The following is a 19,655-nucleotide window of genomic DNA, read 5'->3' as shown; positions in this document are numbered from 1 at the left end:
TTTATAATCAGAGTTTTGTAGGTGGAAAGCGGAAGTTTGTGTATAGATCTATACGGGGTGACCTCTCATGCCTTAGTTGTTCGCTACAACTAGACTAGGCCAGTCTAGGGCGACAACATCCTTATCAAGACCGGCATTTGGAAAAATTCCAAGACGGGCGACCTAGTCATTATTATACATGGTTATAACGGCTCATTTAGGGATTCGATACCAAAAGTTAAACCTTTTAAAGATAAACTCTTTGAGGGTGTCAATACAAAACTCTTATTTAAGGATACAAAAATCTAAACATTGCTATAAAACGGAAAATATCGGATTTTCTAGGAAAATTATTCGTACATATTTATCAGTTATTCAAAATACAATGAATCTAAACTACGTTTTACAAGTTATAGCTACGAAATTCACACATGCATTTATACTGGATTTTCACATCATTTTCAGACAATTTACAGAAAATATCGGATTTTCTGAGTTTTTACGAAAGATACAAAAACTTTTACTCAAACATACTTATGAACTCACCAACATTATATATGTTGACCGTTTTCAAAATAACTTGTATTCTCAGGCAATCGTTAAGCTGGAAGATATGCGAGTGTGTTTGGTTTTGTTTATGTAATGTCACTTATCGTACTTTGAACAATTAGAATTTATGTATTTTAACACTGTACTTGATGTGAATAATGTTGGTTATATTATGTAACGTTGGTGATGAATGTGTTATGTTTTATGTATGTTCATTGTGATGATTATTCAATTGTTAGTCACACGAGCCCCCGGACGTTTCCATCGTCTGGTTCGCGGGTGTGACAGGTTGGTATTAGAGCAATGTTTGTAGTGAACTAGCATATCTAACCATACATGATATGCAACTATAAACACAATGGGACCAAATAACTCTGAACAAAACAAAAATTTCACACTTATGTGCGTATATTAGGATAATAACCTAACAATACTTAAGAAAAACTTCTGGAGGAAATTGAACACTATGATTAAACTTGGGCAGTTATGTAGTTATATTAGGGATACATATAGCCTGATCAACTATATTTATTTATAATATGACCAACATGTGTTTGGGAACAATCATAGCGGGAAATAAATCCAAAAGCCCACCCCACTCTCCAATAACTCTAGGGATCCAAACACAGCTAATTAAAAATACTATGAGAGTAATTAAAATATGACTTATATATGCACTCTTTTGTAGTCCGTATGGCTGGTTTCCACCACCCTGGAGATCCCTACTTTCCCAATCAGGGAAATAACGGATGGCTAGAGGAATCCGACGAGGACCCTAAAGAGGAACCTAAAGAGGAACCTGAAGAGGAGCCTGAAGAGGACCCTGAGGACGAGGAAGAATAAATTGAAGAGGAACATGCAGAACCCATGGCAGATGATGGTGAAGAAGAGTCTGGTGATGACATCGATGATGATTCGCACGCAGAGTCCAAAGTAATTAACCTACCATACCCAGTGAGGGTACCGGCTCACCGAATGGGTCTAAGTGGCCCTACACCTCCCTGGGGTATCGATATTTGGAGTTGGAGCAGGCAATATGGATAGCGACCCCTGTTTGGCATGGCACGTGAGTTCTATGACTTGAGGGAGGGAGGACCGGCTGATCGAGCACTTCCAGTCATGGTGAGACGATTGCAGGATACTGGCAATTTGGCACAGAGCACTGCCGATCAGATGCACTAGATGCGGACTAGGGTTGAGCAGGCGGAGCAGGAAATGCGAGCAGTTATCCGAGAGTTCCACATGAGGCAGGTGAGGTGGGAGACTCGACTCCGAGACGCGAAGTGACAGGTGGCTCGCCTTCAGGGAGCATCCACTTCCTCGGCACCACCCCTGGCACATCCCACCATGACTAGGACTAGTCGTATCTATCATTAGTATTATGCTTACGTGATCTATCCTATGTAATATCAACTCTATGTTTAAGTGATTACACTACTCATAGGGTCGCCATGCTGCTAGATTTTATATTTCCGTGTACTTTATGCCTTCTGGCAAATTTTCATGTATCAAAACTATTAGTACTAATGAAAATGCTTTATGTTTTATCATGATATTGTTATCTACTATGTGTTTTACTTCCTTGTCTTATGTTAAAATGTGCAGTTACTTCAGTACATGCCATACCCCTATAGTATAGGATCACAACTCGCAAAAACATAAGCACTCAACATCTTTCCGTTCCATAACAGAAAGATGCCTCAAAGACCTAACCGTGGAAACAACACAACACCAACCCCACCAGAAATAAACTCGGTTGCATTCCAAGCAACAATGTCTGTTGCGGTCACTGCAACACTTGCGCAAATTCGCAATGGAAACAACAAAGATGGCAATAGTCAGGGACCTGGAAGCACAAATCAAGAGACAAAACACGGAGTCACACGACCATGCACCTACAAGGATTTCACCAACGCCAAACCTCGAACCTTTAATGGGACAGGAGGCGTCATAGCCCTAAAAAGATGGGTTGAGAAAGTAGAGTCGGTATTCAAAATTTGCGGATGTCCGGATGAGTATAAGGTCAAGTTCGCAGCCTACACGTTCATGGATCAAGCTCTCTCCTGGTGGAATGGTCACGTAGAGGCCATGACACTCCCGGTGGCGAATGCGATGCCCTGAAGAGTTGAAGGAGATGATGTTAGCAGAATAATGCCCTAGAGGTGAGATTTAGAAGATGGAGCAAGAATCGTGGAACCTCACGGTCCAAAACACCAACATCGACGCATACCTATCCAGGTTTAGTGAGCTATCTCTTATGTGTCTCGGAATGATCACCTTAGAAGACAAAAAGATTGAAAGGTTTATCTTGGGATTGACTGAGCCTATTCAAGGGAATGCCATTGCAACAAACCCTAAGACGTTTGCTAGTGCTAAGAGACTGGTCAAGAAATTGTACCATCATGGCAATAAGAAGGGTGCAAGACAGTGGTAGTAAAGGCTAAGAAGGAGGAAGAGAACAAGAAGGGGAAAAACAACAAGCAAAAAGGAAAGCAAAATTCAGAATCGTCTAAGAAGCAACAAACGGTGTATGTCCATGCTGCCACACAAGCTACTACTACACCACATGCTCCAGCCTCATCCACACCAAATACTTTCAAGCAGTACTCGGGAAATATCCCCAAGTGTAACAAATGCAACCTCCACCATCACGTGGAGTGGCGAACTATTAGTATTAATGAAAATGCTTTATGTTTTACAAAACTTTTGGCCTTAACTAAAAAATTGAGGATTATTGGGTAAAAATGTCATTTTTTTTAAAAGAAAACTCTTTTTGACAATCTAGTAAACCCTTAGCTAAAACAAACCATGAAACAAAAACAAACAAACAAACTATGTCGATAATCAATTATTGGGCTTAATATTCATGATACCTGGCCGTCGGGCCCAAAGGGCCCAACTAAGTGTATATTAAACCCAATGTGTTCCATGACGTGTTTAGTGGGTCTTGTGACCCACTTACATGTTAATTTGAGCCTATATTATGGACTATATGTTTATTGGGCCTTTGTGGCCCATATACATGTCTGTTGGGCCCAAGTTACCTTCTTACATGTTATTGGGCCTTCGTGGTCCATTTACATGCTAATTGGGTTTGGAATGGAATTCATGTTCTTGTGATCAAAACTATACCGTTGCGTAATCACTTAATGTCTTATACTTGTATAAAAATGTTCCTTTTGAATCCAAACCAACAACATATGGGTGATCATTAAACATGGTACGAAAAAGGAGTTGATAATCTAGTGAGACATGTCGGGTGGCACCACTGAGTGTACAATCGTAGCCTGTAGTTATAATCAGAGTTTCCTAGGTGGAAAGTGGGAGTTTGTTTATAGATCTATACGGGGTGACCTCCCACGCCTTAGTTGTTCGCTACAACTAGACTAGGCCAGTCTAGGGCGACAACATCCTTATCAAGACCGGCATTTGGAAAAATTCCAAGACGGGCGAGCTAGTCATTATTATACATGGTTATTACGGCTCATTTAGGGATTCGATACCAAAAGTTAAACCTTTTAAAGATAAACTCTTTGAGGGTGTCAATACAAAACTCTTATTTAAGGATACAAAATTCTAAACATTGCTATAAAACAGAAAAATATCGGATTTTCTGGGGAAATTATTTGTACATATTTATCAGTTATTCGAAATACAATGAATCTAAACTACTTTTATACAAGTTATAGCTATGAAATTCACACATGCATTTATACTGGATTTTCACATCATTTTCAAACAATTTAAAGAAAATATCGAATTTCTGGGTTTTTACGAAAGATACAAAAACTTTTACTCAGACATACTTATGAACTCACCAACATTATATATGTTGACCGTTTTCAAAACAACTTGTATTCTCAGGTAATTGTTAAGCTGGAAGATATGCGAGTGTGTTTGGTTTTGTTTATGTAATGTCACTTATCATACTTTGAACAATTAGAATATATGTATTTTAACAATGTACTTGATGTGATCAATGCTGGTTGTATTATGTAATGTTGGTGGTGAATGTGTTATGTTTCAAGTATATTCATTGTGATGATTATTCAATTGTTAGTCACACGAGCCCTCGGACGTTTCCGCCATCTGATTTGGGGGTGTGACACAAAGCATTAAACAAGCATAGGAAATATGAACTAGAATCATAGACATAAGATAAATGATAAATAAGCATAAATTCTTCAAAAACCCGCAAATAGTCAAAGGTTTTAGCCAAGGTCTACCAAAATAGAGGATTTAACCACTCATGGCAATAGAATAACAATCACAAAAGTCTAAATGCATTAAGAAACTAACAATTACTTTGGAAGATAAGAAGAATGTGTATCCAAGCTCCCAAAATCACCTCCTATGATCTCTAATGGTGTAAAATCAAAGTGATAGCTGAAAGATCCAACCCCTAAGGTAAATAGTAAGCCAAATGACCAAAATATGCAAAGCTGGGCAGTGGCACGGGTACCCGTGGATGTGAGATTCTACCCTCGTAAGTGTTGCAGGAATGCTATTGGCTTATTTTCCCTCCACTAACCATTCCACTACCAAAGATTCCCTTGGTCCCCTCCATATCCCACATGATTCAACTTAACCAATCATCTTTTAGCTTCAAATATGGATGCTCCAAGTCCAAAATAATAATCTATGACCCATCTTCACAAGCCTACTTCTTCTAAGTCTTTAGATTTTTAAGCCCAAATCTCCTTTAATGGATCTGCAAAGCCCAATAATGCCTCGAAAGCCCACCAGGCCCATTCCATGCTAATCCACAACTGCAACAAGCTCCAAAACCCTATAAAATACCTCACGCAAAATAAAAAGTCCACGATACGATCCATGATAAAGAAAATAAAGAATATACAATGCAATACTTAATAAAAAAGCTAAAAATACTAAAATAAACTAATAAAAATAAGCCTCTTCACACACAATGATTCCTACATTTGTCAGGCTAGAGTGTTAATATGAAATAGGGTTTTACAGCGTGGTCTCCAGGAAAACATCTGGCTTCAGAGACTTCTCCCTTATACTGTCCTTTACAATCTACCATCTCATCGCCATAGCCTTTTCTTACCAAAAATCAAAAGTAAAATAAAATAATAAAAATTCTACTCATCCTAAACCTAAACCTAACAACTTAAATCTTCAATATTGAGCTTCTGTTATTTGGTCTTTAGCCTCTTTGTAGCCCTTTTTTGTGAAGAGAAGTCTTGAACTTGGATTCTTGGTCTTCTTTTGTGTTGCTCTTTTTGTTCATTTTTTGTTCATTGTTTTTGTTGCTTTTCTTTAAATATCTTCATTGTCTCTTATTATCTTCACTTTTCCAATTTCTTCATTTTTTTGTGTTTTCTTCTTGGAATGTCTAAGGAATTTCACCATGTAACATAAGATGGAAGCTAACATGAACACCTAATGATCATTGAAAATGTGCCAGGATCAACTAAAAAGGGTGGGATATGACTGAAAAAAATGGGTGTTACCAAAAAAAACTTGGTCCCAAAAGATGTGAATTGGGGAACTCACTTCAAAGTTCATCAAGCACCTCAATGCAAGGTGTGATAAACAAAATATATCTAACTATCAACTCTAGACCCCTAAAAAATGATGAACTATCATAAAAAGGTGGTGAGAATCTAACTAAGCAAGGCTCAGACGATACTTGGGAGTAGTAAGGGGTACTCTCCCCAAAACCAAGATGTGAGTCTTCAATGTCGTCAAAATACCATACCGGGCTAATCTTTCCTCGTACACATCGGTTTGACCAACCACATCTCTCCGCATCTAGACCGAATCAAGCTACCTGCATCTGACCCCCACACAAGCGGTCTCAAAGTTGTCTATAAGCCTATCAGTTGAAGAATTATCCGGTGTCGGTAACATGTAGTTGTATTTGTGAGGTAGGTAGAAGATGTTGGATGGGGTCTCTTCTAGAACTTATGGAAGAGATTGGTGGTTAGATAAACCCTAGGAAACCCTAAGAGATGTTTTAGTGCATAAGGCGCTCTATAGTGCAGTTGAAGTGATTAATAGTAGGGAGGTGACTTGGAGGATTTGAGGTAGTCCTTGAGGAATGTATAGATAGGTTTGGAAGGTAGTATTAGGCCTATACTACTGAAAGCATAGGATCTACACCCAAGATGGGGAAAGTCCTGATGATTTTGAGAAACTTTGGGATTTTGAACCTCTTCATGCATGTACTAATTGTATATGTATTATGTTTCAACATGGAAATGACACATGGTAGAGTAGGAGGTTCAAGATATGGATCTGGTTTGGGCATAGGAACCAAACCAATTGACGAAGGACTACATGAGTTCACGACGTCTGAGATCACGATAGTTATCATTGATGTGGCCCTGATGATGTTCGAGATGATCAAGGAGGGTATCATTAAACTGATGGAGGAGCGCTCTCATGACTTTAGAGCTGAGTTGGATGCCTGGAAGTGCGGAGCCCACACTCTCTTTCTTGGATTTCAGGGTATGTGGGGCACCGGAGTTCCTTGGGGTGAAAGAACCAATTGTCGTTAGGAGGTAGATAGCAGACATGGAGAGTGCCCAGATGACTAGATTCTGTCCTGAGGGGTCAAAGGTGAGTTTCAGTGCAGGCTATATGACGGGGCAAGCCTGAGATTGGTGGAGGAGGTTGGATATGCTCTAGGATCACCAACTATTGATGCCATGACTTGGCCAAACTTTGTGACCTAATTTCGAGCGGAGTTTGCACCGACTATCGAGGGGCAACAGCTGGCGAGGGAATTCCAGGACCTATGCTAGACAACCGATATTGTGGCGTAGATCATCACCAAGTTCCAAGAGAGAGATTTATTGGTACCATAATATGCCAAAAACGAGGATATAAAGAAGACATGGTACCATGACATGATGAGAGCGGACATCAGGGACTATGTTAGCTTTTCAGCTTGTCGGGAATTGGAGGATATGATATCCGAAGCTCGGGAACAAGAGATCGATTTGGAGCACCTTGGAAAGAGGAAGGCAGAGCAAGTGCAGAAAGTAGAGGGTTCAAAGAAGAAGCCCAAGAATTTTGATTCTAGATCAAGGGGCCAGCAGGGTCGGAGCCACTATGGAAAGTGCGGCAAGACACACGATGTCATATTTAGGGTGGGTGGTTAGGACTACTATAAGTGCAGCAAGATTGACCACTTCAACAGAGATTGAATTGCCGCCACCTAAGTATCGAGTCTGATTTTATTTCATTGTAATCAGAGGGGACACAAGAAATTCGATTGTCCAAGTTTTGTGGTAGGAGCAGTTGTAGCACACGCTCCAGTGGCATTGATGATCATTGAAGGCAGCCAAGTCAAGGCGGAGGCACCAATAGTGCGGAGTCGAGCTTTCCAGACGACAACCAAAGAAGCTCGTGTTGCACCGGATGTTGTTACTGTTATGTATATTCTCCATATCCTATTTTATAGTTTATTTGTTTTGCTTAATGTGTTTGTGGTTGGATAGGGACGTTCTTAGTGAACGATGTTTCGAACTTAGTTCTCTTCAATTCGGGCACCACCCGATCGTTTGTATCCCTTGCACATAGTAAGTGATTTGCTTATGCTCCGAGGGAGCTTTATTATACATTGGAGGTGGAGATCGATGCTAATCATCGAGTGAAATATTGAGGGTTATTCGGGGTTGTACTCTTGAGCTGTTCCGAGAATGATACATGATTGATTTGGTTCCTATTCCTTTGCGCGAGAGCAAGGTCATTGTAGGGATGGATTGGCTAAGCCCCAATGGGACAATGATTGACTGTGAGCATCAGTTGGTACGGGTGCGAACCCCAAGTGAAGGAGAACTACTTATTCATTGAGAGGGTATGTAGTGTGGATCGACACTCTGTTCAGCTGCGAGTGCTCAAAGATATCTACAGTAAGGTTGTTCTAGTTTCATGGCCGATGTGATAGATATTAGAGATGAGGGGATGTGGACGGTTGATGATGTGCCGATCATCAGGGAGTATCCTGATCTATTTCCTAAGGATATGTTGGGGTTTCCTCCGAAGAGGCAAGTTGAGTTCCAGATTGACTTGGTACCGGGTGTGACTCCGATAACCAAGACACCTTATCGGTTAGCACCACCTGAGATGCAGGAGTTGTCAATGCAGCCAAAAGAGCTGTTAGACAAAGGGTTTATCAAGATAAGTAGTTTACCTTAGGGAGTACCGATACTATTTGTGAAGAATACGGATGGTTCCAATAGGATGTGCGTCGACTATCGAGAGTTGAACAAGTTAACGGGGAAGAACCATTATCCACTTCTGAGGATCGATGACTTATTCAATTAGCTACATGTTGCATCTTGGTTTACCAAGATAAATTTGTGTTCTGGTTACCATCAGATGAGGTTTCGGAATAAGGATATTCGGAAGATAGCTTTCAGAACTCTGTACAGTCATTGAAAATTTGTGCTGATGCCTTTTGGGCTCACCAATGCACCGTCTGCATTTATGGACCTCATGAATAGGGTTTGTAGGCTGGTGTTGGATCAGTCGTTGATCATATTTATTGATGATATATTGGTCTATTGTAAGACTAAGGAGCAACATTAGGATCACCTATGGGAGCTTCTGGAGACTTTAAGGAGAGAGATTCTTTATGCCAAATTCTCCAAATGGGAGTTCTGATTATATGACGTGGAATTTTTGGGACACCTCGTCAATCATAAGGGTATATTACTCGACTTGCCAAGATCGAGGTCGTGATGCAGTGGGATGTTTCGAGGTCTCTATCTGAGGTTTAGAGTTTCCTTGTCTTAGCAAGGTACTATTGGAGAATAATTGAAAACCTCTCCAGGATCGCAGTTCCATTAACTAGGTCAATGAAGAATTCGGTTATTTTTCGTTAGGGCCCTGCACAACTGGAAACTTTTAAGACATTGAGGCAGAAGTTACTCCGATTTTGACTCTACCAGAGGGAGTGGACGAATTAATGGTATATTGTGATGCGTTAATCATCAAATTGGGTACTGTGTTGATGCAGATGGGTCATGTGATTTCTTATGCTTCGAGGCAGCTAAAGCCTCATGAGGCGAACTACCATACGTACGATTCGGAGCTAGGGGCTATAGTTTTCACCCATAATATTTTACGTCATTATTTGTATGGGGTTTATTGTATCATCTACATGGATCACAAGAGTTTGAGGTACTTGACAGATCAACTAAATCTGAATATGAGGTAGAATAGGTGGCTTGATGTAATGAAGGATTACGACTGTGAGATCCTATATATTATCCCGGGAAGGCTAATGTAGTGGCCGATGCCTTGAGCCACAAGGCAACTTATACTCCGATAAAGTGTTTATGTTTGAGGGTGAAAGTGATTTCCCCACTCTTGGAGCAGATTCGTGGGACTTGGATTGAGGCTACGAAGGAGGAGCACTGGAAGAGTGAGCACATAGCGGGTAAGGTGTCCTTTTGATTATGATAGACAAGAATTGTTAACTTTACATAAGAGGATTTGGGCTCCATATTTGGGTGGTCCACACCAAATTCTGGGTGGTCCAGGTGCGACTAAGATGTATAGAGACCTCCAACTTCATTATTGGTGGCCCTGCATGAAGTGGGATGTGACCTGGTATGTGGAGAGGTGCTTGATTTGCAGGGAAATCAATGTCGAACATCAACGACCTCACGAAAAGATGGAGCCATTGAGTGTACCATTTGGAAATAGGAAGAGATCACAATGGATTTCATCACAAAGTTACCACTTACAACATGGGGGATGGATTCGATTTAGGTCATCTTGGATCAATTGACCAAGAGTGCACATGTTATTCTCATTCAGGAGAGAATCTCTATTGATAAATTGATAGATGTTTATATCTGTGAGGTTGTGGCACGACATGGGGTTCTGGTATCAGTGGTCTCAGATCGATATGTATGCTTTACTTCCAGATTCTGGAAGATATTTCACAAGGAGTTAGGTACTCGACTGCACTTTAGCACGGCTTTTCATCCACAAACTAATGGGCAGAGTGAATAGACTATCCGGACTTTGGATGGTATGCTCCGAGCATGCATGTTGGATTTTTGCGGTAGTTGGGATATGTATCTCTCATTGACTGACTTTTCTTATAACAATAACTACCATGACACTATTGATCGACCTCTTTTTGAGATGCTCTACGAGAGGAAGTGTTGGACACTGATTTGTTGGGGCGAGTTCGGTCACTGATTCATGGGTATCATGGTGGTGGTGCTCCGGACTACCTAGTTGATTCAACAAGTGCACAAGAGATTGCATTTTGGGCAGAGTTGGCAGAAGAGCTATGTGGATCGGCGATGATCTGATCTCAATTTTTAGGTTTGTGACATGGTACTCATGAAGGTGTCACCTTGGAAAGGTGTCATTTGGTTTAAGAAGTGGGATAAGTTGGGCCCTAATATATTGATCTTTTTAGGGTTATTGACCTGGAGGCCAGGGTTACATATCGTTTGGATCTACCCAAGGAGCTCAGTCAGATTGACAACATTTTTAACGTTTCTCAACTGCAGAAGTTTTTGTTTGATGACTCTGCAATCGTACCTTTAGGGATACATGTGTGTGTGTGTGTATATATATATATATATATATATATATATATATATAAAAGATTAAATGAGAATCACTAATTGTTAGAAACCTTGAGAAGCACTCATTTTTAGGCTATTTTTGTTTATTCTAATATTTTTATTTTTTTTAAGTTTTTATAAATAAAAAAACAATAAGTCTATAGTGGTGTTTTTGAGAGACTTATTCCATAAACTCAGATATGATGTACTACTCTTATAGTTGTTCAAGAGAAACAATTATTCTCTCATCTCCTTCAATGAACTCTGATGAAGGCCACAACCACCACCGCCGACCATCATCAACTATGAATCAACCATCGTTACTTCTCTTCTTCTGTCACATCTCGATTACCTTTAGAAACACTTACATTCATCGCTAAAACTACAGATCTAGAACCACCACTTTTAGATCTAGATCTACTACCACTGTTTCGTATCCACCATTACTTCAATGAACTTTCACCACTAAAGAAACCAAACAACAACCGCAAGAACGACCTCATGCAGTTCCACTTTCTCTCTCTAAATGGAGAAAATGTCTCAGATTTGGAGAGCGGCCACTTCCACCGATATCAAACCACCACCAGCACCTCCGATGTCAAACCACCACTTGAATGTCTCAAATCAGTTCATTTTTTGTGCTTCATGCTCATGATTCTAGATCTAAGTTCTTCATATATTGTTTCATCTTCTTCATGTCCCAAATTAGCGAAATGTTTTTGTTATTTTAATCTCTACATCTATTTCTATGCGATTTCCGAAGAATGAACACCTTCGTTTGTTGTCTTTGGTAGTATGTTGACACAATCATGATTCCAATGGATTTCCTTGGCGCTTCTTACTCATATTTGGTTATATATAAGAGTTTGATGGTTTTCTCTTGTTTCTGATGGTGTTCCTAGTTTAGATATGTCAAAACCTGGTTAGATCTAAGTGAATTTGAGTTTTAACAACTACTAATGGTTTGTTTTATTTCCTTATTTTTACAGTTTATTTTTTCAATTTTATACCTTTTTATTAGTATTGCATTATATATTATATCTCATTATTTATCTTGGATCTTGTCGGGTACTTTCTATTTTGTATGAGGTATTTTGCATGATTTTGGAGTCTCGATGTGGTTGTGGTTTAGCTTCGAGATGGACTTTTCAGATTTCAAGGCATTATTGTGCTTGATGGATCCATTAAAGAAGAACTGGGCTTAAAATGTTGAATATGGGTCTTGGATTCTCATTATTAGGCTTGTACTATCCATTTTTGAAACTTAAAGATGATTGACCAAATTTGAATCATGTGCGGTGAGAAGGGAACTAAGAGAATCTTGAGTAATGGGGTGGAGTAATGGAGAAAAAGTTCCAATAGTGTTTTAGCACCATTTGTGAGGATGGAGGTCTCAGATGCGCAAACTTGCGTGTGTACCAGTGCAACTACACACTTTGGGGCATTTTGCTCATTTTGCTCATCATTTTACCTTAGGGTTTAGGCATTGCATCCACACTTTGATTTTTCCATCATTGTAGCACCTTGGAGGCAATTTTGGAGAGCTATATCTATATTCATCTCATTCTCCTAGTGATTTTTAGTGTCTTGATGCAAAAGCTTTTATGATTGTTATCTTGTTGCCACGTGTGGCTAATCTCTTGATTTTGGGGGACTTGAGCTAAAACCCTTTGATATTTGTGGGATTTGAAGGATTCATTCTTGATTTTCATTTATCTTATGCTTATGATTCTAGTTTATAATTCTTATGCTAGTTTAATACTTTGATCGTAAGATTGGTACTTGAATAAGGATTTGTTGGTTTATTTCTTTGGTTTAGCATTGAATCATTGAATTTGCTTAGAACATTGGCTTTATGATGGTAGAAATCATCTATAGCTTATGGATTATGAATCCTTTATGGTTGTGTAAGCATTGATATTCTACAGGAATTAGGGATCCTTTCATTCTTAAGGCTAATCTATTGTCTTGGGTTCCATTGCTACAACTGAATCCTTTGTTTTGATTAAGAAGGTATGTTGTGGGCTTTTCAAACCTCCATACTAACTTTAAGAAATCTTGGCATCTCATGCTTCATGGTTGCTATAACCAATTTGGGATGAATGATAAACTTGCATATTGAATCCTAATGATAAACACGTAGATGTACATTGTGTTGAATTGCCTTAGTTGACCAATTCACTATAATATTTGAGCATTTTACCATCTTGCTTAATTGCAAGTATTTTAGTTCTTCAAGTCTTTTAGTTTTCAAGCAATCACAACCCCCCCACCCCCCCCCCTTTTCAGTTTAATTATAGTTAGTTAGTTTTATTACACTAGTTCTATTGGATTGCATTTGTTATTGAGTACAACCATTTCCCCGAGGATCGGTACCCATTTTTACCATTATATTACATTTTATTTTCAAGGAAAGTGTGTAATTTTCTTGGTGGACTTGATATCCCACCAAGTTTTGGCACCGTTGTCGGGGAAATTGGTTATTTTTATTTGATTGTTTATGCATAGGTCTACAAGAACCGGTGAAGTACTCTATAATCCCGAGATTGAAAAAGAAGCAAAAACGTTGAAAAATTTAGCCAAACAAGCAAAACAACAACTCATTTAAGCTTCTTATTCTTCTCCACTTACTCAACATAGATGACCAAGTTCATACTTCAAGTGATACCGACACCAAGCTGACTTCAATCATTGTTTGTAATTTTTTGGAAGACATTTCATTTGAAAACTACATAGCCATGAATCACACTCCACCTCACAAACCCAACCTAAACCCAAACCATCAGGATTCCAATACTCCACCCCAACAAGCAAATTATCAACAATCACAACCACCAAACCTAAACCTCCACCAAAACAATCAACCTCAAAACAATGTTCTTCAAGTTTACTAACAACAAGTCCATCAACCACAATAACCCATTTACCAACAACCTCTAATGTACCAAAATCCTATCTACCCACAACACCAACCTTTTTACAACCAATATCCTAACTACCAACCATACCATCCATAAATTTTCAATCACCAACAATACCCGTACCAACCATACCAACAGCCTCCCAATTACATGTAATAAAATCCTAATAACCCCAATTGACCCAATACCCCTCCAGAACTTACACTTATACAAATAATGGAAAAATATGTTACCCACACACCTCTTGGTATTATTTATCCCGCAAACCATCGAGGGGTTGAATTGAAGTCAATTTCCATACATCAGATAACCAAGTTTCATGGTTTGGATAGAGAATATCCTTAAATGCATTTAAAGTCCTTTCATTGATGTGTGTTAGTATGTTACCTGAGCATGTGACATTGGATGATTTCAAGTTAACGACCATCCCACTTACCTTGGAAGATAAAACTAGAGAGTGATTATTCAACTTACCACCAAGATCTATTCACACATGGGAGGAGTTACTCAAAGCCTTTAATAGCAATTTCTATCCCACCTATCGAATATCAAGTCAAAGGAGTGACATTCTTAGGATTCGTAAAGGGGAGAATGACACTTTTCATGATTTTTGGAAACGATTCAACAACTTTTGTACAATTTGTACTCAACACAATGTACCCAAATAATTACTTCTTCAACAATTTTATGAGGGTATGAATGAAAAATATCAAAGGATGATTGATGCTTCAAGTGGTGGTGACATCTTCAACACGACACCTCAAGAGATAAGATCACTCTTTGGTACCATTTCTCAAAATCAAAGAAACTTTGGGACTCGAAATGGCATGAACAGAAATTCTCCACAAGTTGTTGGTGAAGGTAGAAACACCCAACACATGGAATCAAAGGTCTTGGATTTGACTAATTTATTGATTCAAATGGTGGTGGGAAGAGGTGACCAATTAATGGTTTGTGGCCTTTGTGCCATGACGGGGCATTATACGGATAAGTGCCCCACACTTGGAAGTGAACCAGAGGATGTTAATGTAATGGCAGGATAACAAGGTCAACCAAGACCCACGAGCTTTCAAAACACTTACAATTTGAATTGGATGAATAACACCAACAACCCATACCCATAAAATCAAAGCCCACTACATGATTTGATGAGACGCCAATATTCACAATATTCATCACAAAATCCTCCCTTCCCACAACATACCCAACCACAATATGCAACTCCACAAACATCTTAGCCCACTCCAAATTACCAACAACCTCAACAATAAGATTAATCAACTGGTAACCATCCAATGAGTCTTAAAGAACTTGTAACTTCTCTTTCTCAAAGCTAAACACAATTTCAACAAGAGACAAAGAACACCTTTTCAAATATTCAAGCTAAAATTGGATACTTAACTACCACTCTCAACAAGATGGAACAATGGGGTAAACTTCCAATATCAAACCGAAAAGAATCCAAATGTGAGTGCCATAACCTTGAAAATTGGGAAAACCCTAGGAGGAAGCAACCCCAAAAGAGTTTCAAGAGAAAAGGAAGATGGGGTTATTATTATTAAACCTTGAAAGGTTGTAGTTCCTCCAAAGGAACAGGTTGTGCCAAACATTGATCAACCCGAATCATCCAACAAGCCTATCAAGCCATTGGTGATTCCACCACCCTTTCCTTCTCAATTATCTGTCTCGAAGAAGAATAAGGAAGAATAGGAGTTTATTGAAACTTTCTTCGAGGTCCAAATCAACATTCCACTATTGGATGCTATTAACCAAATTCTAAGTTATACAAAATTTCTCAAGGATTTGTGCACCAATAAGAGGAAATTCAAGGAAAACAAAAAGATCCATTGAAAAATTGTTCGCGGTTATCCAAAAGAAGTTACCTCTCAAATGCAAGGATCCGGGAATATTTTATATCCCTTTTACCATTGGTGATTTACATGTTGAAAGTTCCAAGTTAGTCCTTGGAGCCTCAGTAAATGTGATTCCATATTCGGTTTTTCAATCTCTTAATGTTGGAACCTTGGAAGAAACCGATGTAATCATCCAACTAGCGAACAAGTCAAATGTGTTTCCAAGAGGAGTATTGGAGGATGTGTTAATACAAGTAAACAAACTTTTCTTTCCTACGGATTTCTATGCCATTGATCTTGAAGATAATAATCCTTCCAAATCATTTATGATCATCCTTGGAAGACCCTTCATGAATACCGCTCACACGATCATTCATGTCCATAAAAGAAAATCACTACAAAGTTTGATGGATACACCATTGACTTCAAAATCTTTGAAGCAATGAGATACCCTAGCAACATTTCTCTATTATATCGGGTTGATGTAATTGATCCAATAACCCAAGAAGTTTTTTATTTGTCTCATGGGGATATATTGGAGATGGTACTCAAAATGAACCTTGATTGTGAGAGTTTGAAGAAAACATTGGAAATGTATAAATTGGACTCTGAAGTTGAAAACATTATGAAGACTTTAGAAGTAAGCATGTCAACAAAGAAAGATGTCTCTCAATTTGCCTTTTCTTATTCTCCCAACCAGAGGCTCTTTTCCACAATCCACCGACCCAAACTTGAATTGAAAGTATCACTTACCCACTTGAAGTATGATTATCTAGGAAAATATGAGACTCTTCCGATGATCATCTCCTCTCAATTGAAAGATTTTAAAGAATAACAATTGGTTCCTATTTTGAAATATCACAAAGAGGACATGGGTGGACAATAGTATGCAAAAATGGGATAATCCCTAATGTATCCACACATAAGATTCTTAGGTAAGATTATTTCAATCCTAGGAGAGAGGTTCAAAGAAGATTTAATCTTCTAATGATGGAAGTAGTTAAGATAGAGATAATCAAAAGTTTCAAAAGGTACAAAGGGAAGAAAAAGGCCTTTCATGAAAGGCACATCACCCAAAAACACTTTGTTCCATGTCAAAAAGTTCTTCTTTATCATTCACTCTTAAATCTATTCTTATAAAATTTGCGATCTCGGTGGCATGGACCTTTTATTGTTATAAAAGTGTTTGATCATGGTGCAATTCAAATCAAGAGTTTGGAAACGAATCAAATCTTCAAGGTGAATGGACACCGTTTGAAACCATTTTATGAAGGATTTGACACGGGGGAATTCGACAACGTAGCATTGCAACCCCCGATTTATGAAGGTTGAAGGAAGTCGGACTATGTCTTGGAAAAGACGTTAAATAAATTCATTGTGAATAAATAATCTCCGCTTGCAATTTGGATGTTTCTAGGCACCAAGTTGGTAAAAAACAAGCATCTTGAGGTTTAGCAATTATTTTGGTGAAGCATGGGAGAAAATAGAGGTTTATGGAGCAAAAAGTAGCAAAATATATCAAAAATCAACAATTTGTGTGGTTGGGGTGCTCAATTGCACAAATATATGCGACCCACGTCCCACCCGTGCATCTTTGGGCTCAAAAAACACTCTAACCTACATTTCTATATAATGTGTACACACGACTGAACCCTTACCTGCGCAATGATCTACGAGGCTGCCCTCCCACCTGCGCAATGATCTGCGAGACTGTTCTCCCCCCCCCCCGGTGCAACTCTGCGAGGGTATCCACATTGCTGTTCGAGGGTAACCGCGTAAATATGTCACTTTATAAGAAATTTTCAATCTATTTCATGTTCTTCCTTTGTGTGACCAAGCTTTCACCCGTGTGCATTTGGCGACCAAGAATTCCTACCACGCATTATTGCATGACCCATGTGTTGCTTCTATACCATCCTCGTGGGCCTCCATCACCTTGATCCTGGTATTATCCTTCCTTACTTTCATCCTAAGAATTGAGGAAAATGCTTAATTTTAAGCTTGAGGTGAGATATTCTTCTTTCTTTTATTTTTATTGCATTTAGGTCGTATATAGTTGCATTTAGAGCAATTCGTTTAGGTCATTCATTAAATTGCATAAAAATTCAAAAAAAAAATCATATTTTGTTTCTTTCTTTTCTAATTTTCATACTTTGTAGTTGCATTCTATCTTAGATCTTCATGCATTTGTGTTATCTCTTTCTTCTCATCCCTATAGGTACCATAATGCAAAGTCATAAGTAATAAATCATAGATTGGTCTCGTGTCTTGATATAGAATTCCTTGTGTCGGACAAATGGGACACAATTTTAGCCTCGCAGACCACTTTGAGACTGCTTGTGTGGGGGTCAGATGCAGGTAGCTTTATTGGGTCTAGATATGAAAGGAAGTGGTTATTTAGGACAACATGTGCAAGCAAAAATTATCCCAGTAAGGTATTTGAAGACATTGAAGAATCACATCTTGTTTTGGGAGGAATACCCCTTAGTACTCCTGAGTCTCGCCCGAGCCTTGCTTAGTTAGATACTCACCACCTTTTTAAGATAGGTAATTTTTCTTGGTGTCTAAAGTAGATACTTAGATAGGTTTTTTCCATATCATCACACTGAAGAACTTTAAGGCGGGTCCCCAATTCACCATTTGGGACCAAGTTTTTTTCGGTAACACCAATTTTTTGAGTCATATCCCACCATTTTTAGTAGATCTTGACACATTGTCAAAGATCATTAAGTGTTCATGTTAGCCTCTGTCTATTACTCCAGTTTCATATTATTAGAGTCTTTTGTTTTTTTCATGAAACTCCTTAGGCCTTCCAAAAAGAAATATAAGAAGGAGAAAATGAAAAAAATTTGGAAAAGCAACAAAAGTGATAATAAAAGAAGATTCAAGAAAAACAACATAGACAAAGAAGAAAAAGAGCAACACAAAAAGAAGAATCAAAGTTGAAGCTTTCTCTCCTAAAAAAACAAAAAACAAAAAAAAAAAAAAAGAGAGAAAAGAAAAGAGGAGAGAAATAAGAAGACATAAGATCAAGAAGCCAATAAATTGAAGACCAAATAACAGAATCTCAAGAATGAAGATTTAGGATATCTTGTGTTTATTTCTTAGATAGAGTTGTTTTTCTATTTATTTTATTTTCGACTTTGGTGGGAAAAGGCGATGGTGGTGAGATAGTAGAATGTAAAGGATAGTACAAGGGAGAAACCCCCAAAGTCGAATATTTTCCTGGAGGCCACGCTGCAAACACTATTTCATTATGATACACCTAGGCTGACCAATATACAACCATCATGTATGAAGAGGCACCTTTCCTTCATGTATTATGGATTGCATTGTTGTATAGTTCCTCCACTAGGGCGCATCCCCCTGTTTCCTTTGTCTTGTACACTCTGTTGGCTGCCACCTTCATACAGGGTCTATTCACCCTTCAAGTACTTCGAAAATGTGGTTTATAACTCTAAAGTGGGGAACATTTGGAAGACACGTAGGGTCCATATAAGACTGACTCTGACCATGTTGACTGATGTTGACCAAGTTCTATATCGTTCTTTTTCCTTTTTAGCTTAGCTCATCCCGAGCTTATTTTAGTTTTGTTCTTACTAAAAGACATATAAGGTTGAAGTTTGGGTGATTTGATAGTTTATTTTATTTCCTTCTTTTAAAATTTTATTTTAGCATTTTTAGCCCTTTTTATTATTTTTTCATTATATATTATATCTAATTCTTTATCTTGGATCGTATCGGGTACTTTCTATTTTGTATGATGTATTTTTTAGACTTTTGAA

This window comes from Lactuca serriola, chromosome 4 (assembly GCF_051521515.1).
Source record: "Lactuca serriola cultivar US96UC23 chromosome 4, Lser_US96UC23_V15, whole genome shotgun sequence".
NCBI lineage: Eukaryota > Viridiplantae > Streptophyta > Magnoliopsida > Asterales > Asteraceae > Lactuca > Lactuca serriola.
This window is presented reverse-complemented; position numbering follows the sequence as displayed.